Genomic DNA, 24,821 nt, shown 5'->3' with positions numbered 1-24,821 from the left:
CCAGGTGAGCAAGGGAGCCAGGTAAGGCAGCTAAGAGCTACGACAGGGGAGGCAGGTGAGCAACTTGTCACCCTGATGCAAGAAGGTGGAACCATTCCCTGAGCACCTGCTGGGTGGCCACCCTGGAGCTGGGGGCCACTGTAACTCCTGTGAACAGATGGGGAAGTTAAGGCAGGCTTGCAACAGAAGCATCATTTCTCCACTGCTCAATATTAAGCTGACCCTGTGCTAAATGCCTAACGCGAATTATCTTACTAAAGCCACACAACCCCCTAGGGGACAGGAGCTACTGATGCCCTCACTGGATAGATGAGGAAACTGAGGCTCAGAGGGGCAGCATGAACCCAGGTGTGTCTTATGGCAACTTCAGCGCTGGTCACCGAAAGTGCTCTCACCTGGCTTCAGGGACACTCACATGCCAGGCTCCGGTCCCACCCCTCCTCAAGGAGGACCCCACAGCCCCCGCCTGTGCCACCAGCTCATCCCTGCTCACCAGAGTCAACTTTGAAAGTTTTAGAGCTGCTATGAGCCAGCAGATATCCCCATGGAAGCTGAAAATCAGCCCCAAAGGAATCTCAGCCCCGTGGTTGGACACTGGTGGAGGCTCCCCTGGGGGCTGCTGCCCCGCTGTCCGTGAGTCTCACCAGTGCGCACCCAGGGTGGGCCAGGTGCCTTCCCAACTGGGATGGGCAAAGAGATGAGAAGGAGCTACCACCACCTACAGGTCATCCCACTTCGGGAGAAAGAGAAGGACAATGGCGAACAGCCGGCTCCCCCAGGGCCCTAGCAGCTAAGCCCGTGCAGCTGTGCACATCCTTACTTACCGTCAGAAGAGGGTGTAGAGGAGAGCCCAGGCCCCATGTAGGCCAACGCCTCATGCCTGGAGCTCAAACGGCAGTTGAACTGCCTATGGGATGGGCTTCCCGGCTGCATGGCTGTGTCCAGAGGTCCCCCACAGCCTCACCCAGTCATAGGTGGGGCTTTCTCAGACATGGCTGGATCTAGAGTGTGTGACGCTGGCATTGTTCATGGTGCAGTGCTAGGACTGGGGGCACCAGGATGAAGGGTGTGAGTGCCACCTGCCCTAAGTAGCCCGGATAAGATATAAGGGACATGGGCTGGGGATTTAGCTCAGTGGTTTCACCACCTGCTGCGCAAGCGCAAGGACCCAAGTTCGATCCCCAGTACCAAAAAAAAAAAAAAGATGTAAGGGACAGAAAGAACCATGTCACTGCTCACTTGCTTTTGCTGCCTTCTGCTTGCCATGGATTGTTTCTCCTCTGTGAGGCCCCTCTGCCATCCCACCCTGTCTTGGAGTGGACCAATTATGGACTGAAATAACCGTTTCCTCCCTTAGCTTTGGGTGTTGGGTATTTTGTCTCAGTGAGAAAAGTAACGAAGACACCCGTCATCCCTCCTCTCCCACCCTGAGGTCGCCACCCTCAGAGCCTTGCCACACACTTCCTTGCTCTCGGCCTCAGGAGTCCTGTCTGGCTTTGCAGGTGCTGATTCCCTGTAGTTTCTGAGGACTGTCATTGTGAGTTCTCTCCCCCACTGAATCAGAGCCAGGGGTGTGCTTAGTGCATGGAACGTGCCAGGCATATCTTTGGGAAACTGGGAGCCAGGAAGGAAAGCCACCTCCTGCACAGTGCCAACCCAGAGCCCAGTGGTGCTAATAATTACTGTCACCAAGCACTCCCCGCCCCCCCCCCCCCGAGGCACAGCTGAAAGCTTCCTGTAAAGGACCAGGTGGTAAATAGTTCTGGCTTTGCAGGATGCATGGGGTTTTTTGGTCACAACTACTGTACTTTTAGGCCAAAAGTAGCCACAGATGATTTGCAAATGAGTGGGAGGGTCTCTGTCCCAATAAAACTATTACAAAAGCAGCTGCTACTGATACATAGCCCTGCTTCCGACCACCACCCTCTTCTGGGAGCTGGGGCCCTGCTCCTCGCTTTAAGGGCTTTCAACAGTATTATTTGAATTTCCCAAAACCACGTGAAGCGAGTACTATTATAGATCCCTATTTGGGAGATAGAGCAACTGAGACCTGGGTGGGAGGATGTCTCCTTCAAAATCAAGATCACTCAGGGGGCCAGGGATTTAGCTCAGTGGTTCCACCACCTACCTCGAAAGCGGAAGGACCCAAGTTCGATCCCCAGTACCAAAAAAAAAAAAAAAATCCATCAAAACCCAGATCACTCAGGAAACGCCAGAGCTGGAATTTGAACCTGGGCACCCTGGGCTGCAAAGCCTGGCAACTTACACTAGGCTGTGCTTGATCCCCCCTCCAGCCATTTGGAGGACTCACACCCTGCCTGGGAACCAGACCCAGACTGAGAGGAATGGAAGAGGCCCAGAACAGAGGCATCCGGGTGCAGTCCCCTGTGGGGAGGAGCGAAGGAGCAGCTTCCAGCGCCCCCTCCTGGCTGGCCCTGGTGGGGCTGGTCCTGTGTAACTAGATGACTCCTGTCCAGCTGGATTTCTTGTGGGAAACACACAGGGTTGGGGATGGGATGGCAGGCAGAGTGGGAATCTCCAGAGCCTTGGTGGCCATGATCCCCCTAATGTTTAAGGCCAGCCTAGTAGGGGCACTAGCCTCAGGAAAGGGAAGCTGGCAAGACTGGGGTCCCTCGAAGACCCCTCCCCTCCGACAGCAACCTCCCCTGCAGCTATTGGCATGGACTCGTTAGCTGCTGGATTGTGGGCACGTCTAGGGAGGGCCTGGAAGAGAACAGGCTCATGGGGAGGGACACCAGGAGCTCAGGGAGCCCTGGCAGCCAGTGCTCGGCAGGGCATCAGAGCTGACCCAGAGACCCTGCTGGGCTCCTGGGCAGAGGAAGGAGGCATAGCAGTGATGCAGTTCTCAAACCTTTGGTGGCAGACAGGCTGCCTCCTGTGCTCCTCAGTCCCTCGCCGCCGCTGGTCTCTGGCCGGGCACCCGGGGAGCCCACACTTAGACTGGCGCTGTTGGAACCAGCAGGCAGGCTACAGGGGGCTCCGCAAACAGGCAGCTGCTCCAGACACTGGGCAGTGTCCTGGGCCTCTGCCCCCAAGGTGTGGCTGGAGGAAGGAGAGCCCACCTCCATCCCCAAATCTGTCCTGCTCACTGCTGGCCACAGCTGCCCTGTGTCTCGGCGCCGCCCGCCGGAGGAACCTGTAATTTCACCTCATTTAGAGGTGAAGCTTCTAAATTTAGCATTGTGGGCTTTTGGGGCTGGGTAGCTTTTATGCCTGACTCCCTCACTTAAGGCTCTTTTTTCTCCCCTTCAAATGGCAGCCAGGGATTCGTTTGCTTATAGGAGTTTCCAAAATAGCTTCTTGGGTTGAGAATGAAAGGAAATGGCCAAATAGTCCGGGACAAGGAGAGAGCTCTGGAACCTGACTGTCTGCACAGGGGCACCCGAGGGAGCCCGTGTCCAAGCCCTGTTGCCACCAGTGATGGCAGGACAAAGCCCACCTGCTCATGGGCCTCACCTGGGCCCCGCCACAGCGAAGGGAGAGCAGGATAATCCAGACTCCTCCTCCCTGCAGAGCTCCCCCTGTGTCTCGGCCTCCTCCTCAGGGAATTTAGCAGGCATCCTGCTCTCACTCCTGGGGGTAGTCATGCCTCACATGAGCACCCAGCTGCGGGGGCAGCGGCTCATCCTGTCCTGCTCACAGCTGTGGGCAGAGCCTGAGCTGGTAATTGAACAAATGAGTGACCGAGCTGTTTCCTCAGAGCCTTGTCTGAGTCCTCCCCTGAGGGCCTCAAGGGCTCTGAGTGCCTACCGTATGCAGGCACAGGGCACACAGCTGTGAACTAGTCCCGGGAGGCTGGGTGGCAGTCAGGGGTAATGAGATCGTGCCCTGGTAGGGAGTGAGCTGAGACCTGTGGAGGAGCAAAGGCACCCCTGGCTCATCCCCAGGTGAGGGAGGGCTTCAGAGGGCCCCTGAGAGAAGGGACGAGGTGCTTTACAGTCTGAACTAGGAGGGGGAATTGGCTTGTGGAGAAGGAAAGTGGGAGGGAAGCGTGTGCCGAGGATTGGGAACAGCATGGGTGGGAACATGACTCTGCTCGAGTCCCTTTGTCCTTTCCTTGTTCTTCTTTATCCCCCCGCTCCCCGTCCTTGTGCTGGGGATGAACCCAGGGCCCTGAGTAGCTCCGTCTACCCCCAGCCCAGCACTAGCCCAGGTACAGAGCAGAGCGAGCCATGGGCAGGCAGAAGGTAGAGCTCAAATTTAATCAAGTTGTTTGGTTTTATTGACTTGAAGATAACCAACCTCCACTTAGGGTGCACTGTCTTAGTGTGATATAAATTAGTGCTGGGTTTGTTTTTTTTTTGGTACGGGGGATCAAACTCGGGTCCTTGCGCTTGTGCAGCAGGCGGCAAAACCACTGAGCTAAATCCCCAGCCCTAAATTAGTGTTTTTAAATAAAGAACCTGAGTTAAAGTGGAGCAGGAAGACCCTGCCCTCCTGGAGCCTGGTCCTGGGCCTCACTGCCTGACCCGGCCATCCTCAGAACCACCTGGAAGCAACCTGGAGCCGGCAAGGGCCCCAAGGTGACTTCTGCAGAAGCCAGCTGCCTTCCAGGCAGAGAGCCCGTGGGCAGGTGTCCCTGGTGTCTTGCTTAGGAGCCACTTCCTGGGAGCCCCAGTCACTCCTCCAGGTTTACTGTCCCAAGACAGCCAGGTGGCAGCATGAGAGTTGGCATCTTGAGTCCGGGAGGACCCCCACCTGCCATCACATTGTCCATGGCCCCTGCATCCCTCCTGGCTGGGGCAGGTGGTCTGGGAGGGTTCCTGCCCTGCTTGAAGCTGTGCCCGACCTGTGACTCTCAGGCTGGTAAACAGCAAGTGCTGATCTCGTTCATGGGCAGGTGGTGCTGTGTCTGTTTCCCAGATGAGAACACTGGGCACGGTTTCCAGGGGGCGGGCACAGGGGAAAGTCAAGTCACCCATGATTCAGCCCTGTAGAGGAAGTTATGTGGCCATTAGGGACATGACTTCGAGGAACAGTCACCACTGTAGGAGGAAGCTCAAAGATGTTGAATAAAAAGGAGCAAAAGGTAAACTATGTACAAAGTGACCTCAATTTTATTTTTGAAACGATACCTTCTACAGTGAAGTTAGGTGTACCTGTAATCTCAGCACTTGGAAGAATGAGGCAAAGGGATCACAAGTTTAGGTCACACCAGGGCAATTTAACAAGGACCTGCCTCAGAATAACTTTGTAAAAAACAGGGGCTGGGGATGTAGATCAGTATGAGGGCCCTGGGTTCAATCTCCAGTACCATAAGGGAAAAGATGGAAGGAAGGAAGGAAGGAGGGAAGGAAGGGAGGGTAGAAGGGAAGGTTCTACAATGGACATATGTCCCTTCATAATCAGAAATGTTAGTTTGAAGAAAACAGAAGTTGAGTAAGTTGTCCTCAGTTGTACAGTAATAAAGGCTCCAAGTGGACTCTAGGTATCCTTTGAGGTAGAGAACATTGCTTTTCAGGATGAACTGGAATTAGAAGAGAAAGTTCTCTCTTAAAGACTTTTCTCTTAGAAACACTGCCTCCATCCCCGCTATTGCTGCTGGGTTCTGTGAGGTAAATAAGACTGGCTTTCCGCCAACATCCGGGGTATTTTCACTGACCGGGCCCCAGCACTGGCCCCTCGACACGAGTCTACTCCCTCTCACCATTGCCAGGGTTCCCCAGGGGTTGCCTCCAAGACCAGTCCACAGTGTGTGTGGCTGAGGTGGGCGGATCACAGAGGAGCTGAGGGGCCGGGGATGGAAGCAGAGCCTTTGGGGACACAAGCGGTGCTTCTGAGCCCCACTCTGGCTTCAGAGCTGAGGGTGAGCAGCTGGGAGGGAGATGAAGAGAGAGCCACGGGGCAGGGTGGAGCCAGAGATGCTCCTGACACTGTGGTCATGGGAGGAAGGAGGAGGTGGCCCGGTGGCTGCTGTCCAAGCACCAAGGCCCAGCTTGTCCTGGGAACATGCTCAGTAGCCCTGGCACCCAGAAGGCCCGGCCTAAGCCTGCTCTCTAGGCCCTGTAAGTGGCCACTTCCGTGTCCCAGACGCTGGGTCAAGTGCTGGATGTGCAGCTTCTTGCTGTGTCCCACAGCGCCCGCGAGGAGGGTGCTGCTGCCTCCCCATTTAACAGATGGTGAAACTGAGGCTCACAGAGACAAAGTGGCCGAACTAGCAAGTGGCAGCATCATACTTCCAACAATTCAGCTTCGGATGCTTGCCTCCCAGCCTGTGCCCACTTGACCCACAGCCCGCCGGGGGCCTGGTGGCATGGAGCCCAGGGCCCTCACGAGAAGGTTATGGGGGGCTCTACCTCAGCACGGCTGGTGCTCAGGGCTGAGCCAGCCTTGCTGGGGGGCTGCCCGTGTATCCAGCAGCCTCTTGTGCACTGGCAGCTCGGCCCTCACCTGTGACAATCAGGAAGGTCTCCAAACGGGTCCCTTGGGGCCGTGTTTCACACACACACACACACACACACACACTGTGAGAAGCTCTGTGCTAATGGCGGCAGGGGGCCAGAGGGCTCCCTAGTCTGGTAGCAGTGTAAGACCCTGTCTTAAACAAAAACTTTACTGTATAATATTAATATATTGGTCTGTATATTTTGCTGGGCGCGTTGGCACACATCTACATCTCAGCACGTGGGAGGCTGAGGCAGGAAGATAGCAGTGAGTTGGAGGCCAGCCTGGGCTACCTAGTGAGTTCAAGGCCAGCCTGAACTGCATAGCAAGACCCTGTCTCAACAAACCGAAAAAAACGGGTGGGGGTGGGGGTGGGGATGCAGCTCAGCATGAAGGCACTGGGTGGTTCAAACCCCAGGACCACAAAACAAACCGAAAATCAAAGAAAAGTTCTTGACTATGGAGGACGGGTCCCAAGGAGGACAGGGCTCTGATGCACGGACAGCCAATCACCTTGCGGCCCTGCCCTGGCCCCGCCTCCTCCCTCGTGTCTGCCCCTCCTCCAGCTGCCCGCCCGCCCAGTTTCGCTCCCCCACTCTGGTTCCCAGATCGTCTGGCAGCCAGCCCAGCTGGGAGCCTCGGCCAGACTCGCACTTGACCCTGCTTATCCCACTTGACCCTCAAGGCTGCACTGCGCTGTGTCCGAGGCGACCCCGGGACTCCGACATGGGCTGGGGCGAGGCTTGGGGATGAGTGAGCCGGGACCCCCGGGATAGGAGCCACGTGTGTGCCTGTGTGCTACTCCCACACCACACTGTGGCACCTCAGTGCCCAAGGACACGTCACCCTCCACGGCCAGGCGGGCTCACATCCAGCCTGATGCCCCCCGCCCCAGCCCCTGGCCAGCTCTGGCATTGCCGTCCCTCCTTGCTGACCGCTGTCAGTTTCCCTCCCTCCATCCAGTGTCCGGAATCTCCTTTCCATCGCCCTCCACCCACCTGCCGCCTGCTGCTCCACGATCTCCGGGAGCCCTTGGGAAATCCCGGGTGGCGACCCCTTCTCTGTTCTCTCCAGCCCCCCATGACCTTTCCATTGCTTCTTCTGGGTGTGTGTGGAGCCATCCTGTGAGTGATGCATCAGACACCCACGTGGCTAAATCTGTCCCCCTTTTAGTCCTGCCTGTGAGAGCTTGGCCCCACCTTCTTGCCCAGGCCATGAGGTGCTAAGGTGCTGCCTGTGGAGGCCTGAGGCCTGGCAAGGCCCATGTCTTCCCCACAGACTTCATCTGTCCCATCTCCTCCATGAAGGCCTCAGTCAGAGATGCCACATCTGCCTACTTCTCAGAAATCCCAAGTCGTCCCATCCCACCTCTGCACACCCAAGAGCCAGGGTGACCTCTCACGGTGCCCAGCAGGCCTGTAACACCCAGGCAAGATCCCCGCTCCTCCTGGGCCCTCCCTTCACACAGCTCAGCAGACACTCCGTCTGCTCGCTCTGGTCGGCACCACTGTGACCCAGGATGAAGCAGCAGTTTTAATCAATGGCATCACTGTGTCTGAACAAGATTATTGCAGGGCAGGGCTGGGGTTTAGCTCACTTGTTCCGCCACCTGCCTCACAAGTGCAAGGTCCCGAGTTCGATCCTCAGTACCAAAAAAAAAAAATTACTGCAGGGCGCCCACCATACTGGTGGAGGGATATTTACAACTTAACTCTCCGGAAGGTGGCTCTGGGGAGCAGGCTGGGGGGACACAGAGGCGACCCTTCAGCTGGGCACCCTTATAAATGCTGTACCATAGGCAGGCATGGAGGATCCTGGTTAAAAAATAAACCAAAACCCAACAGAACCAAGTCTCTCATGAGTAAGCGACCTGTAATTAAGATACAGGAGGGTAAGGGCTTCTGTTTTGTCAAAAATTCTGAAGGGACATTTTTTTTCCTCTTATAGTTTTCTTTATTAGATTAGACATTTCATATACAGCAGTGGACCTAGAAAAATACAATTTAAAAAGTTTTCAACAGACCATGCTCCCTGTAACAAAACCTTTCAAACCCTGTTTTACTACACAAATCAATCTACATTAGTAATGTAAAAAGAAACTCTCAAATTTAGCAATATTATTTCCCATCCGGCATCCATCTAATTTACATGTGGTTTCTACTATTCAAACTGGAGAGTTAGGATCCACTAATAATTTTTTTCTAATGTATTCTGTACATATTAAATAAGCTAAAAGGCTCCTCTTGTACTACATTTACCATTTAGCAAGTTGATTCAGTAATTTTCCCAGTACCATTTGCATTACAGTAATCTGTCTGTAGATATAAATAAAATCTAAAAGTGCACACTGTTAACTTTCCTAAGGAATGGCCTACATCTGGAGGAGACCTAATATTCATGGAAAGATTACCAATATCATGGTTAGAAATGTAGGGTTAGAGGCCGAGGATTTAGCTCAGTGGTTCTGGAGCCTGCCTCAAAAGCACAAGGTCCCAAGTTTGAATCCCGGTACCAAAAAAGAAAAGAAATGTAGAGTTAGAATGTACTCTGAGACTATACAACACAATTATATACACAAGCCAAAGAACACGAAGTCCTTAGCCCATATTTACATCAAATGATGTCTGTCTCCACAGGCCATACCAAGAACTCGATGTGGCACTAGTTATAATTAGGACTGTTAGCTACAATTCTGTGTAGCAAGACAGCTCAAAAGTACCCTGAACTGAGTTAGCTAACTAGAACCCCAGTATATCACAGTGTTTTAAGTAGGGTTAGTGTGCTGCCCAAACAAGCAGCTACGATATCCAGTGAGGATGCTATGCATCACAATGAGCAACCCCAAGCCTCACCAAGGGTTATGGTTAGGTTGCCATGGATCTAACACTTATGCTGCCACTGCATGCAAAACCCTGAAAAAGAGACACACAGGTTTCAAAGAGGATACACTTCATTTTGTTTTAAATGCCCAAGAGTGTTTTCAAAATAAAAGTATTGTTCCACCAAAGGAAGAACTTACAGATCACGAGACAAAATTCTACATTATCCAGTTTGAGGGGGAAAATGTACTTTTTCTTACCAAATTATCCAGTGTATATGACTGGTTAGAATTCTAAATTTTGATTTTTACTGAAATTCAGAGTATGAAACACAAACATTCATGATAAAATGAACCCAAAATTACAGTTTTATCACCTCACAAGAAAGCAGCAAACATGAGGGCCTAACAGGCATCTTCACACTCCCTTAGCTTCTGACCCCTCAAAAAGTGTAAAATCAAAAGAGCCACTGCTTGGTCCAAAAATAAAACACATTGTGTATAAAGATCTGAAATCTGATGGAATCCAGCTTGTATCCCACAGGTTATCTTCCATAAGAATCAATGTCCACCAGGAGATTAAAAACTCCATTGAAGGGTTGGGGATTTAGCTCAGTGGTTCTGCTGCCTGCCTCACAAGTGGAAGGACCTGAGTTCTATCCCTGGTACCAAAAAACAAACAAAACAAAACAACAACAACAACAAAAACTCCATTGAAAGTCTATGCAGCAGAATGAACCAATGTGAGGATAGAATTTCAGATATAGAAGATAAGATTGCAATTACTGACCAGGCAAAGAAAAACTGCTTTAAAATTGTAAGAGACCACGAGAAATCAATCCAGCAGCTGCTAGATGATGCAAAGAAGAATAACATAAGACTGATTGGAGTCAATGAAGAAAGAGGAGAGAGTGCAGATGACATAAAAAAACTGTTCACAGAAGTGATGGCAGAAAACTTCCTAAGCAGGGGAAAAGAACTTGACATACTGATAGATAAGTGAGGCATACAGGACTCCAACTACCCTTGATCAAAAAAAAACTACACTTAGGCATATAATAGTTAGGATTCCAGAAACCTAACAGAAGAACAAAGTTCCACAAGCAATGAGAGAAAAGAAACAAATCACATACAAAGGAAAGCCCATCAGAATCACAGCAGACTTCTCAATGCAAACCCTCAGGGCAAAAAGAGCTTGGAGTGACATATTTTAAGCTCTAAAGGAAAACAGCCTCCAACCCAGATTGATGTGCCCTGCAAAACTATCTTTCAAAATTGATGGAGAAATAAGATATTTTCATGATAAAGAACACCTCAGGAACTTCATGAATACCAAACCAGCACTCCAAAATATTTTAGACAATATCCTTGGAAAAGACAATGAGGATCACAACCCCGGAAGCCCAGCAGAATGAATCCACTGGGTGTGACAAATTAAATGCAAAGGGGGAGAATCCAACAAAAAGAAAAAGTCATGACAAAGCTTTTAAAACTTTTAACTTCATCTCCCTGATGAGTGTATAATTCAATCTTGTTATTGTACTGATTCTAGAGTTGCACACCTTTCCTTGTGCTATACTGGCTATTTATCATCTTCTTATGTCTACATTTTAATTGGGTTGTCTATTAATGAGCTCTAGGAATTCTTTATATATTCTGGTCATAGGTTATATGCATTGTAAATATGGTCTGTTTAAGGACTACTTTTCATTTTAATGATGTCATTTAAAGTTCTAAATTTTGATGGACTCTCATTTATCAATTTTTTTCTTTTATGCATCATGGTTTTTGTATCCTAGGAAGTCCTTGCCTACCCTAAATTCATAAATATTTTCCCTTATAATTTCTTCTTAAAGTTTTATAGTTTTAATCTTTCATATTTAGGTTCATAGATCCTTTCAAGTTATTTTTATGTATGGAAATAAAGGGTTGAGGTTAATTTTTTATATACGAATACCAGGTGTTCTAGTGCCATTGGCTGAAAACACTATCTTTTCCTCTGCTCTTGAATTGAGTTTATATTCTATAAAATGTTAATGTTAAATAATCTTTCAAAACTCAGTGGACCATATATGTGTGGTTCTATTTCTAGATTCTCTGTTTTATTCCAATGATCTATATGTCTTTCCTTACACCAACACTGCCTTGATTACTGTAGCTTTAGAGGAAGTCTTAAAATTAGTTACTAAATCTCTTCCAATATTGTTTTTTTTCTTTTCCTTTTTACTTTTCTAGGTCCTTTGTACTCCTACATAACTTTTAAATTTCAATATCCAATTCTTCATTTATAGCAAGTATACATAGACCTGAATTTTTATATATACCTTGTGTTTTCTAATCCTGGTAAATTCAAATACAAGTTCTAGGGCCTCCTAGAGATTTCTTAGTATTTTCTCTGTAGATGATCATTTCATCTACATATAAAGATTTTGCTTCTATCTTGCCAATCCTATCCTAATTGTGTCCTTTTATTGCCAGGCTATTTTGGTTTAGGCCTATGTTTCAAAGTTTAATGGACAGATGAAGAGCAAGCATATCTGCCCTTGTTCCCCACCTTAAGCAGAAAGCATTGTATCTTCTCCATTCATATAAGGTGTTTTTGCTGAAAGTATGGAGTACATGTCTTTGATCTGCTGAGAAGTTTCTGTTCTACTTCTAGTCTCCTGATAGCTTTTACCATGAACAGCTGTAGAATTTAGTCCAATATTTTTTCTGCAACTACTCACAGGATCATTTGGCTTTTTCCTTTCCTCTGTTAAAATGATGACTTCTGGGGGTGGATCTTCCAATGCTGAACCAACACTGCCATTCCTACAATAAAAACACTTTCTACATACTGCCAGATCTGACTTCTAATAGTTTGTTTTGTTAATCAAATTTCTATCTATGTTCATACTTTTTTCTTCTATTATCTTTATCCAGTTTTAGGATTAGCACAATGTTGATTTCCTAAAATGAGGGGAGAAGTGTTCCTTCTTTTTTCTCCTCTAAGTGTTTGATATAATTTATCAGTTAAAATGTATATGAGCCTGTTGTTGTCATATAGGCAGGTTTTCAATCTAGGAATATACTTTCTTTAACAGGTGCTATTCAAATTTTATATTTCCTCCAGAGTTAGTTTCATTCATTTGTCTTCCAAGGTACTTCTTAGAAGTTGTCAAATTTATTTCAAAAAAGAGTTTTGTAATAAGCTCTATATCCTTTTAAATTCTGTAAAATCTGAGGTAATGTCTTCTAGATCTTGATATTGTAATTTTTAAAATGTATAATTGATATTGTGTAATAGGAAGAAAAGGTGTGAAGGAGCAGGGGAAGTGGGAGGGGTAGGGGAAAGGAAAGAAGGGAAAAGAAAAAATATGAGAAAAGGAAAAACATGGAAACAAAGTCTTTGCAAATAGGAAAGGGTGGAGGGGGTGAAGGGAGGGCAGAGGAAAGGGGAAAAAAATAAGAACCAAGATACTCATGCAATGGTACAAGATTCCAATGATGAATGTAACTGTGTTTTATACCTAAAATGTACCAATAAATTTAATGGGAAAAAAAAAGGAATCAACATCTGAAGATGGAACTTAATTCCTGAAGAATTAATTCTACAATCTGATTTTGGTAAACAGTATGAACTGCTGTATTACCAGTCTCTTTTTCTGGCTTTAATAGAGTGGGACCAAAAACAATTGCTATACTCTCAAAGGTCATTTGTTTTTCTCCGCCATTTTTTATAATTAAAGGACATTTTTTTTTTTGGTACCAGGGATCGAACTCTGGTCCTTGCACTTGCGCAGCAGGTGACGAAAGCACTGTTAAGGGACATTTTTGACACTCAGAATGTGATATTTTACATCTGTTAAAACAAATAGATCTGCCAGGTACAATAGTGCACACCTGTAATCCCAGCTACTTAGGAGGCTGAGGCAGGAGGATGGAAAGTTCAAGCCCAGCCTGGGCAACTTAGCAAGACCTTGTCTCAAAATTAAAAATAGAAAAAGGATTGGGTATGTAGCTCAGCGTGAAGGCCCTAGGCTCAATCCCCAGTACCACAAAAACAAAAAAGTAGCATATACCTCCTCCTAAGCTTTTTTATGCAAAGAAATAAATTACTGTTATGGGTTTGTCAAGGCAGGAGATAAGGGGAGGGACAATGTATATGTGTTCAAAGCTTTCATTGGGAAAAACATTCATTTGTTTAACATATGCATGTAATAAGTTTTGTAATCTAGATTGGGCATTTCCTCATTTCTTTTTTTTTTTTTTCCAGTATGGAGATCGAACTCAGGACCTTACTCTTGCAAGGGAGGCACAGCGTCACTGAGCTATATCCCCACTGCCTCCTCATTTCTTTTTATAAAGAAGTAGAGGAAAAAAAAAATCTGTGAAAGGCCTCACCCCCCAGTGATTAATGAAGAAACGAAGACAGGGCAGCCACTACAGGTGGCACAGCACCTGATGACCCTGGGTCTTATCCAGGGGGGAAGTGGGGCACAGTGTGTCCGGAGCCTGCAGTCCTGCACCATCCAGGGCTTCGGACAAAGAGCAGCAGAGGGGATGCTGGCATTCAAAGCATGTGAACTGCCAAAGGCCAGGTTCAGGTGGGTGGTAAGAGGCCAGGGCCACAGTTCAAGGCCATCCACGGCAGGTGCGCCGTTCGTTCGTGCCACACCCACTACTTGCCTCACCCATCCCGGGTGCTGTAGATTCCTGAGGCTCTGGAACCCAGGGCTGTGGAGTCGCCACCCTGCACCCCCCACCCCCAGCCGAGGCCTGGGGACTCCAGGCCAGGCTCATGGGCTGCAGAGCCAGGTCTGTTTGCTGTGGAGGCTGCTCACAGCTGGGAACTGGTCAAGGGTTCAACCCCAGACGAGCCATCTGGTCCTCTTGAGGTAAACAGTTTACAAGAGAAACCAAGCCAGCCTGCTGTTCTGGTTTTTCTTTCCACTGTGAGATGTGCAGTTTGCTTTTCCTCCTCGTGCCTGTTGGAGAGAGACTGTTCCCAGCACTCTGGCCCCAGCCCAGATGCCTCCCTGGGACAGGGGCGGGTCTGGGGAGGGAGGGGCGTGTCAGGCTTTTTTCACATCTGTTTTTCTTCCGTTCTCAGGGCTAAGCCACTTGCCAGATGGCTAACGCATACCGTAGGGCAAGTGGACTTCCTCCCAAAGTAATAGACTTATTTTCTAGGACTCCAAGCCTTGACTTTGAGCAATCTTCTGCCCTGAACCCTTTTTCCACTAGATGACCCCTGCTGGTCTCCCCAGGTACTGCAGCCCTGCTCTATCAGCCAGGACAAGAGCTCACCCAAGAGGGGACAGGGGTGCTGGGAGTGAAGTCAGCGGATTCCCAAGCTTATGAGACACGTGTGTGGCTTAACAGCCTGACATAAACAGCTTGCTCTGGAATTATAATGCTGGAGTTTCCAAAAAGTGTTGCAAAACATTCCAAGCAGACACTAGAATTTGTGTACTACAAGCTGTTTATCAATTAATCCCCTCTTTGCCAAACATTTTTACTTGGCTCTACTGGAAGATGATTTTGATGGAAATGCATCTCAGTTTTGTAATAGCTGGGCATGGTGGTGCATGCCTGTAATCCCAGCACTCAGGAGGCTGAGGCAGGAGGGTTGCTGTGAGTTCAAGACCAGCCTGGGCCACAAGAGTCAGTTCAAGGCCAACCTGAACTACATAGTGAGACCCTGTCTCAAAAACAAAAACAAAAACAAAAACCCCCAAAATGAAAATCACCAGGGAAAGAGGGTGTGCTTTACGGAGTGTTATGAAAGGTAGTTCCCATAAGGACAAGCATAGTACAAACTTTTGAGCTCATGTGAAAAACAAAAGTGACACCTGGAACTAGGATTTGGGGGCTCTTTGCAGACAGCTGTGAGATTTACAACCACAGACTTGCATAGAGGGTGGTAAAATAAGCTTTGGGGGTCCCAAAACCCAAGTTCAAGTCCAGTCTTTACCTTGTTCTAGCTGCATGACCTTGCACAAGTCATGCAGCCTCTTTGAGCCTCAGTTTCCTCATCTACAAAATGGAACCCACTGAGATGATCTTATAGTTACTCCAGAGTGGGAAGTCTTGCTCCTTTCACTTTGTTACAAGAAACACATAGGGCTGGGGACTTAGCTCAGTGGTGCCACGTCTGCCTGGCAAGCACAAAGTCCTGAGTTCAATTCCTGGTACCCCCAAAAAAGTAAAATAAACACAAAGAGTATAACGTATATATAGCTTTCCTACAGCTTTGTACTGCTAAGGTTAGTGACCTGAGGTAATGTGTTGGTCTCTTACAGCTGCCGTGACATAGTACCACAAACTAGGGGACTTAGAGAATGGAGGAGTATTGTATTGTCTCGAAGTTCTGGAGGCTAGAAGTCTGAAATCAAGGTGTTGGCAGGGCGGGTCCCCTCCAAGTTTCTAGGAAACAGTTCCTCCCTGCCTCTGCTTCTCAGTCTCTGCTTCCGTGACCACCAGGCATTGTCACTGTGTCTGTCTTCAAAGGCATCCCCCCCTTTTATCTGGACACTGTCCTATCAGATGAGGGCCCATCCAGTGACCCATCCTACCTTGATTACATCGACAAAGACCCTGTTTCCAAGAAGGTCATATTCATAGGTACCAGGGGTTGGGACTTTAGTATATCTAAAGGGGGACATAATTCAACACATAACAGATAGGAAATATTGTGCTCATCCCAACAGTTTGGTATTTTTGTCTAATAGATAAAGCAGTTGAAGGTGGTTTGGATGGTTCCAACCACTGGAAGAGTGGGAGAGGAGACACTGCTGTTCACATAAGGAAGCCTGGAAATGCTCAGGCTGATGACTGACAACTGGAGAGGGGTGGCTTTGAGGGAGGGGCAGAGTGACCCGTGAAGCTGGACAGTGGGAACTTCCAGGTGGGGATTCTAGAATTTAGTTTCAAGTACTTTCTGCCTGACTTCCCACTAGCTCACATTCTGTGGACTTTTTTTTTTTTTTTCCACTTTAAGGCCTTTGTCACAAATCCGAATCTTTATCGTTCTAAAATGTTAAAAACATAACTTGAAACACAAATGTCATTCAGTCTCAGAAGAGGTGTGGTTCAATGCCCGTCACATGTAACAAGAAATCTTCCTTTTAAAAAAAAGGGAAAAAAAGTACTATAAGTCTTTCACATGAATGAAAATGCACCCTTTGGATTTTTTTCCCTCTAACTCATTAGCTTGTATACATACAGGAATCAAAAAGTTTGCACTTTCTTCACAACAGTTCTTGCTATGATGTTTGACATATTTTTTGCCACTCAACAAATGCATCAAGAAAAACGGGCCAAGCACCATCTTCATCATAGTTACTAAGATCTGCATGGACTGTTCTGCTGAATTCTAATACATTGCACCACTGATCTTTGTTCATAACACGGTACTTTGATTGGTCCAGGTACTGGTAAAATACTGAAAACAGTGGCCTTGTCCTCTCAAGCAGAAGAGCTAACATAGATTTAGCAGTACCAATATCAAGGCTTCTCTGATCTTTATCCCTTGCAAAATCAAAGGCATATCTGTATATATTCTTTTTTTTTCAGTACCAGGGATCAAACTCGGGACCTTGCCCTGCAAGGGCAAGGGGTGGAACCACCGAGCTAAATCCCCAGCCCTCAATTGTTGTTTTGTTTTGTTTTGTTTTTTTGGTACTGGGGATCAAACTCGGGACCTTGTGCTTTCGGGGCAAGCGGCAGAACCACTGAGCTAAATCCCCAGCCCTACTGTATATATTCTTAAATGATGAAATATCATTCAGCTGTGAGCACAAAAAGTCAAATTTGTTCTGTAACTTTTCTATGCAGTCACACTAATGAAGTCATTCCCTTTAACCATTCTTCCTTGGTAAAAAATCCCATGCTTTCAGCCTCCAATTTCCACACTAAAACTAACATAATAATATTTTCAGCTTCAACACCAATGTCTTCACAAAATTTTTCCATTCCTTCTGGCCCTACAACTTCATCAGGACCTGGAGATTTTACACTTTTTTAGGCCACTGTCTTCCGCTACTGCCGCTGCCACCCTGGAGAAGGCTTTTCTCTTCTTCTTCACCCGCATCTTCCACCCTCCCTGGCAGGGTGGGCAGGGGAGCCAGGGAAGGGGGCTGCTGTCTGCTGGAGGCCCCTCAGCGCTGGCACCCAGTTCCCAGAGACAGCTGCAAGTGGAGGAGTAGTGCCGCCAGACCTCACCGGCGTGGCCCAGCTGCTGCCCACTCCCAGGTCTTGACTTTCTTTGCCTGGAGCAGAGGTAGTTCCTCGCCTCAGGACACTACAGCTTGATCTCATTGGAAGATAGCATGGACAGTGAGTTACCTCCACTGCTCTCGGAGAGCAAGAGGCTCTGTTTGACCTCTGTGGGCTTTCTTGCAGCCTAATGGCACTCTATTTTCCTTTCCTTTTTTTTTTTAAAGACAGGGTCTCAGGCTGGGCTCAAATGTGCAATCCTCCGGCTTCAGCTGGGATTACAGGTGTGTACCACCATGCCTGGCCTCCATTTTCCTTCTGAGGATTTAGTTCTTGCCCTCTGCTATTGTTCTGCTGGACAGGTCTGAGCCCACTGTCCCGCACGGGGGAGAGGCACAAGGCTAATGGACCTCGCTGCCTGGAAAAGGACACTGAATCGAAGGACAGGGACATAGAACCTGCTGGACTCTGCTAACCCTGGCCATGGGAGCCTGGCCTGGAGGGTCTTTTGCCAGCCCATCTTGGGCTCCTCTGCCTCTGGTTCTGCCCCATTTCCGACCCAGACTCTTCAGACACCCTGTGGGTTCAGTGGCAGCCCCTTAGGAGCCTTGCAGAGCCCCCTCAGTTTAAGTGCAAATAAGTCTCACCCCAGAGGGCCAGGGGTCCCCTCAAGTCCGCTCTCCCTGGCTCAGCAACACTTCTGGAACCACAGGAGAACTTGAACAGTGCCCAGCATGAGTGGAAAGGAAGAAATATGGCAGTTTTTGGAGAATGGAGGTTTTCAACAATTGACAAATCCTCCCTAGAGGAAACATGGGGATCCTGAGGGGAAGGAGAAGTCTGTGGGATGGTGCGTAAACATTGAGGGAGGGGCACCCATCAGGAGGCCTTCGAGATGTGGGTTGAACACAGAAACAGGATGTTGGGGCCAGCAACTACAGTCCCCTCTGGAGAGCAGGACACTCCCGCTCTGGGCTGCCTGTTGCAGCCACAGCTACACACACACACACACACACACACACACACACACTGGGCTGTTTCTGTTCAGCATCCCCAGGTCTCATTGCTTTTTCTGTTAATGAGGTGGACTCACTCAGCCCATGGCAATTCCTGTAAAGGCCTAGTGAACTCCACGACCCAGTGGATGTGGTGAGTTCACAGGGAAGTGCTCCCAGGGCTGCGCTGGCTGGAAGCAGGTATCTCGTTCTCTTCCAAGAACGGCCACGAGGTCTGAGGCTTCTAGTGTGTGCGTTGGGGGGTGCTGTGGCACCAAGAGCCTGAATGGACAAGGGGCCGGAAAACCTGGGCTCCAGCCCCAGTGGGTGAGCTTGCCTGGGCGGGGTGGGGTGGGGCAACGTGGGGATAAAGGCACAGGAATCATGGCACAGATGCCAAGCTCTGCCTCTGCCAGTTCCAGCTGCTCTAACAGCACACTGCGCACAGGGCGGCTTCCAGACAGCTCCCCTTCATTTCTCCCAGTCCTGGAGGCTGGATGTCTGAGATCAGGGCCAGCAGGGTCGGGTCCGAAGGGGGCCACTCTGGGCTGCAGACAGGGATGTCGAACCACAGCCTCACCTGGCAGCAAGAGGGCAGGGGAATGCTCAGGGGTCTCTTTCATAAGGGTGCTTGTCGCATTCCTGGGCTCCACCTTTAAGACCCAGTCACCTCCCAAAGGCCCCATCCCACACCACATCAACATTCGGCCCCTGGCAGGCTCCCGAGGGATTACAGATGTAGAATCTGTCCGAATCCATGGAGTTCTAAGCAAATGAAAGGAAATACAGTATTACTGTTGGTGTCACTAGTATTAGTGCTGTGGCCTTCTCTGGTAGGCGGGACAGCAAGATGACTCCAATGTCCCTCCACCTCTGCAGTCCTCTCTGTGACCTAGGACTTGCAGGATCTCCTTGTGTGGCAGAAGCCAGCTGCGCCTCACCTGACTCATGTGCCTGGCTGGCTCTTCCTGGCAGAAGCAGTTCAAGAGGAGAGGGATTTGGTGGGAGTCCAGCCTGGTGACACCTGAAGCTTCAGGCTACAGGGCGCTGAGCTCAATTCCATGCCACTGTTCCAAGCTAAGGGTTTGGGCGATTTGTCTGCTCTTGGCCAGGAGGCCTGTGATGTCAGGAGGCTCCGTGTGTCCTATTCGCTTCTGTAGTCCGGCTGTTAGAGATACAGCTCTGGTCAGGGCCAGGCTCAACATCCTGGCCGTCCCACTCACTGGCAGTGTGACGTCTCCCTCCTGTCAGGACCTCGGTCTCCTCCTCCACTGTAAAATGATGGTGGAAATAAAATCCACGGGAGTCACGGAAACAGGATGGGACCCGGAGGGCACATAGTAAATGCTCAGGGAACAGGAAAGTCTTGATGTTCACACCACTGACAGCCGAGTCCCTGGGTCTTCAGGCCGCTGCCCATGCACAGGGTGGGTCTTCTGAGAGCCACAGGCTGGTAGGGAATCGGGACCCTGGGAAAATGGCCTGTACCTGGAGACTGAATGCTCTCAGCAGGTGGTGCAGCTGGGTGGTGACCAGGCCCTAGTGCCCTGACTACCCCTCAGGGACAGCCACAGACCTGGCACCATCCCCTCCTTCAGGCTGCCTTTGAACTGGCTTCTCTGTGGGGGGAGGTCCTCCAGGGACCCTGCGGCTGAGCCAGGCCCCACCACAGGGAAGAAGCTGAGCCAGCGCAGGTCTGGGCTTCCAGTCTTCCAGGTCTGTCAGAGGCTCACCCCACCTTGCTTCTCCCAGGATGCACACCTGAAGGCCTCATCCTCCACTGTGGGAGAGATCACTGAGTCCAATCGATCCACCCTGTATGCAGCCTCAGCAAAAAGTCCTGCTGCAGGGCCTGCGGATCCAGTCTGCAGAGAGCTGCAGCATCCCATGCCCCGGGATGGCTACAATCAGAAGACAGACAATGCCAAGTACTGGGGAGGATGGGGAGGAACCGGAGCCCTGGCTGGTGCTGGTGAGGTGTGAAATGGTACAAGTCCTTTGGAAAACAGTCTGGGAAATCCTCAAACATAGACTTCCAGTATGACCTGGCAATCCCCCTCCTAGGGGTACACCCAAGAGACCTGAAAACGTGTCCACACTAAACCCGCACGCAGATGTTCGCAGCAGCAGAGTTATTCATACTATCCAAGGAAAGCCCAGATAAATGTTCAGCCGCTGGTGAATGGACAGCAAAATTCACACAACTCACACAATGGGATGTTTGGGCCTACCAAGGGATGAAGTCCTGCCACGTGCTACAACGTGGATGGACCTCAGAAACATCCTGCCAGGTCCATGGAGCCAAATCCAAACGGTCACAGATCACAGAACTCTGTTTATCCGAAGTCTGCAACAGGCAGATCCAGAGACAGAAAGTAGGCTCATGGTTTCCAGGGCTGGGGCAGGGGAGAACGCAGTGACTGCTCATGGGTATGGGCTCTCTCTGGGGGATGACGAAAATATTCTGGACTTGAATAGTCATGATAGTTGCACAATTGTGTACTTTTAAAGGGTGAACTGTATGATTTTATGGCATATGAATTATGTCTCCATTTCTTTCTTTCTTTTTTGTTTGAAGACAGGATCTTATTATGTAGTTCAGGCTGGCCTTGAACTCACTATGTAGCCCAGGCTCGTCTCAAACTTGGAGCGATCTTCCTACTTTATTCTCCCAAATTCTGAGATTACAGGCATGCACCACTATGCCCAAATCTATTTCCTTAAAAAAAATTCTTTTTAAAGTCCTGGCTGCTGCTTACTTGCTCATGAGCTTGCATAAATGACTTGGACTCTCAGCCCCAATCTTCTGTGTGTAAAATACAAAATGCAGCCAGATATGGTGGCACATGCCTGTAAGCCCAGCTACTTAGGAGACTGAGGTAGGAGGAACATAGATTTGAGCAATTTAGCCAGACCCTGTCTTAAAATTAAATGAAAATAAAATAGGGCTGGGAATACAGTTCAGTATCCCTGGGCTCAATCACTAGTACAAAAAAAGAAAGATGCCAACAATAATAATTTGGGGGCTGGGGATTTAGCTCAGTGGTTCCAGAGCCTGCCTCACAAGCACAAGGACCGGAGTTCGATCCCTGGTACCAAAAAAAAACAAGGCAAAACAATAATAGTTTGGGTGGCTTGCTGAGATCAGATAAGGAAATACAGGAAAGCTCTTGCATCTGAGCAGTGTCCCGGCTAGAATTCCTGTGAGTTGGGGTAAGTTCCTGGGTTCGTGTAAATTCGGGGTGGTGACCCGAGCGCTGATGCCTCCAGCTCCTTGGCTCCCTGTGCACATGCTGCAGGCTGATTCTCCCCGGATGTCCACCACCAACCCCTCCCTGTCCCCTCAGATTCGAGACCTGCAGCCAGAGCCCTGGGTTCCCCTCCGCTGTGCACCTCTCTACCCTGGCTCCCACTCTGCCCTCTGCCTGGAATGCCCTGCGTGTCCTTTGGCAGATCAGTCCTGCCCTTAAGCAAGGCCAGCAGTGCCTCCTCTGGACAGTTGCTCCTGACCGTCAGAGCCAAGGAACGGCTCTCCCCTTCCAGTCGCCCCAAAGGGAGGTGCTGATCAAAGGCTGGGTCACTCTCTCTGCTGTTATCCCCCAAGTGAGGCTCTGAGCACCTGGAGGAGAAGATGCCTGTCTATCTCAGCATGTCCCAAATTCCGTTCCTTCCGCACGTTCACAAATTCTCCATGTTTGTGTAGCACCCGGATCATACTTCACACTTTTCATGCAATCAACTCATTTTTCAAGAAATACGAGTATTTCAAAGAATCGGCGTCGTCTGCCGCGGCTGATGCCGGAAACGGTCACTGTGAAATCCTCACACTGAACACAACACTGCATTCAAGCCCAGCCGGCCAGCTCTTACTGCAGCAGTGGGGACACATTAACTACAAACAGACTTTCTCCCTGGCATAGTCAAGGCTGGAAGATCATTGAAGAGGGACTTGCGTGATCCCTGAGTCATGGTTATTTACTGCCTTGCCCGCTGACTTAAATATCACCTTCTCATGAGGCCTTTCCTGCCCCATCTCCTGATTCCCACTCCCTAATTTAGTTTCCACTGGACACACTACACATTACAGCTCCCTTGTCCTGTGTCTGTCACCCAGGCTAGAATGCGGGTTCAGGAGCAAGGATTTGTCCGAATGGCTCACAGAGAAATCCCAGTACTTCGAAGAGAGTCCCTGACCTCCAGGAAGCACTCGACAAACATCCACTAAATGAATCTATGGGTCTCCAGAGGCTTTGTCCTATCTTCAGTTAGCTTCGCAACAGACCTCACACTTGAGAGGTGGCTCAGTGAACAGTTGTTAAACAAGTGAGTGAAGGAGTTAGACATCGGTGGATTTTTCCGGTACCAAGAATTGAACTCAGGACCCTGAGCTTGCCAAGCAGGCTCAGGCCTGCTGAGCTGCATCCCCCAGCCTACCATCATGGATTTTTGCCCAGACAGGGAAGTGGCCGGTGTTTGCGACAGCCCTGACGTCCTCGTGTCTGTGTGTTCCTGACTCTGAATTCTTCCTGAAGCTTTTTCCAGGACTAAAAGACCTGAGTCTTTTACCAAGAAGAGGTGGAATTCTCAGGCCTCTGGGTCAGATTAAATAGTAGGGGGGTTACCAGGACAAGAGTCGGAGACCCCAAGAAGTTGTGGGGGAGCTCAGGGGGCTTAGGGAGCTCATTCTCGGGGACGCCCTTTCATGTCCTGCCCAGCGCCCTGGCACACTGCCGGGTGTGGGAATGCAGCCAGCCACATGGGCACGCTGCAGTCACCACGCCGGCCTAAGCGCATCAAGATGGGCAGCTGACGCCAGCCGCTCATAGCAGATCTGGAATGAATTGGGGGCTTGTTAAGATTGCCGACCTAAGTCTCTTCTCACAGGAAAAATATTTATTTCACTGAGCTCTGCGTTTTGGAAAGCTGCGCCCATAACAGTCTGCATTGATCTAGCAGAGTTTTGGCTGCTGCTGGGCTTTGTCTCCCTCCTGTCTGTCTGAGTGGGTTATGAGTGTGCATGTGTGTGTGTTTGCAGCACACACTCTCATGATGAAGCAATCAGACAGGAGACACAGCCAGAACACTCTGCTCTTCTTTAACCAGGAAATAATGGGCATGAAATGAGTTCGTGGAGAGGGGCACGAGCCCTGAATGTTTATCTTACAAGATGCTGGGTGAAAAGAGGCAACAGCTTCTCTCTTTCTCTTTTTGCCTAATAGTCCCCCCCCCCCGCCCTTCCCTAGTTTGGGGAAAAAGAAATGCAGGTGAGTATGAGGAAGGAAGTAAAAACCACGCCCACTCTTCCAAAAGACCATGGACCCATTTTCTGTTCCTTTTCTGCTCTTAAGAGCTGAAGGGTCTGGGTTTGAATCCCAGCTCTGCCACTTGCTTGGTGGCCCTGAGAATCATGTCACCACTTAGAACATCTTTTTCTCATCTGTAAAACAGGATAATAATAGTGTCTGCCTCTTTGGATTGTTGGGAGGAGTAAATGAGAGAAAGAATACATGTAGCTTAGTAGACTTTCAGCACATAGTAAATGCTCAATAAATGGCACTTATTTTTATAGGCTAAATATATACAGTTTTTCTACCACCTTGTTCACAAAATAGTGTGTACATTTTCCCATTTCATTATTCTCATAAGTTTTTAGTAGTTGTAAAATAACCCATTGTGGGGCTATTATTTTAACTATTCCCTATGGATAGTAATAGAGGTTGTATAAACGACCGAGGTAAATATTTCTAGACTCAAATGTTGGTCTACATTTGAGGTTCTGTCTTTAGGACAAATTCCCAGAAGTTAAATTATTGAGTCAAATGGTACGATGACTTACTTCCAAGAGCCTCGATTTGGCTTACTTAGAATTGCAAATTGTTTTCCAGAAAGACTGTCCATGAGACTACATCGTACCGTGTCCCAACCACACTGAAGACTGGCAAGGTAAGTGTCTCCTGACAGACGCATGGACAAACAACATGTAATCTATACATTTATATGCAGTGGAATATCATTCAGCCAGCTCTAAAAAGGCAGAAAATTTCCCACATGCTACAACATATAAAGCTTGAAAAAGTTGTTTTTTGGTTTAGGTTTTTGTTTTGGTGTTTGGTTTTTGTTTTTTGGTACCAGGGACCAAACTCGGGACCTTGAGCTTGTGAAGCAGACAGCGGAACCACTGAGCTAAATCCCCAGCTTTTTTGTTTTGTTTTTAATACAGGGCTCTTGTTATGTTGCCCTGGCTGGTCACCAACTCCTGGGCTCAAATGATCCTCCTGCCTCAGCTGCCTGAGAAACGAGGACTAGAGACGTGTTACCATGCCCACCAGACACTGTGGTAAGTGAATAAGCTGGTCACAAAAGGATAACTATTGCATGATTTCTCTTATAGGAGGTTCCTAGAG

At 48.9% G+C, this 24,821-nt stretch overlaps 1 protein-coding gene and 1 pseudogene across 5 annotated transcripts in view; both read right to left on the bottom strand.

Moving 5' to 3' along the window:
- The window catches only part of Ripor3 (RIPOR family member 3), a 73,498-nt gene that overhangs the window by 29,581 nt on the left and 19,096 nt on the right, over window positions 1-24,821 (bottom strand). The window lies entirely within an intron of this gene.
- Window positions 11,079-23,622, bottom strand: LOC106010524 (DCN1-like protein 5; annotated as a pseudogene). Its single transcript, XR_015446025.1, has 2 exons — window positions 16,975-23,622; window positions 11,079-16,770 (listed from the first exon to the last, which is right to left on the bottom strand). The product of XR_015446025.1 is annotated as a DCN1-like protein 5 (transcript).

Source organism: Heterocephalus glaber, unplaced genomic scaffold (assembly GCF_053883595.1).
Source record: "Heterocephalus glaber isolate CG9 unplaced genomic scaffold, H.glaber_assembly_v1.0 deba00001673, whole genome shotgun sequence".
NCBI lineage: Eukaryota > Metazoa > Chordata > Mammalia > Rodentia > Bathyergidae > Heterocephalus > Heterocephalus glaber.
The sequence above is the reverse complement of the archived record's forward strand: the minus strand, read 5'-3'. Positions and strand labels throughout refer to the sequence as shown.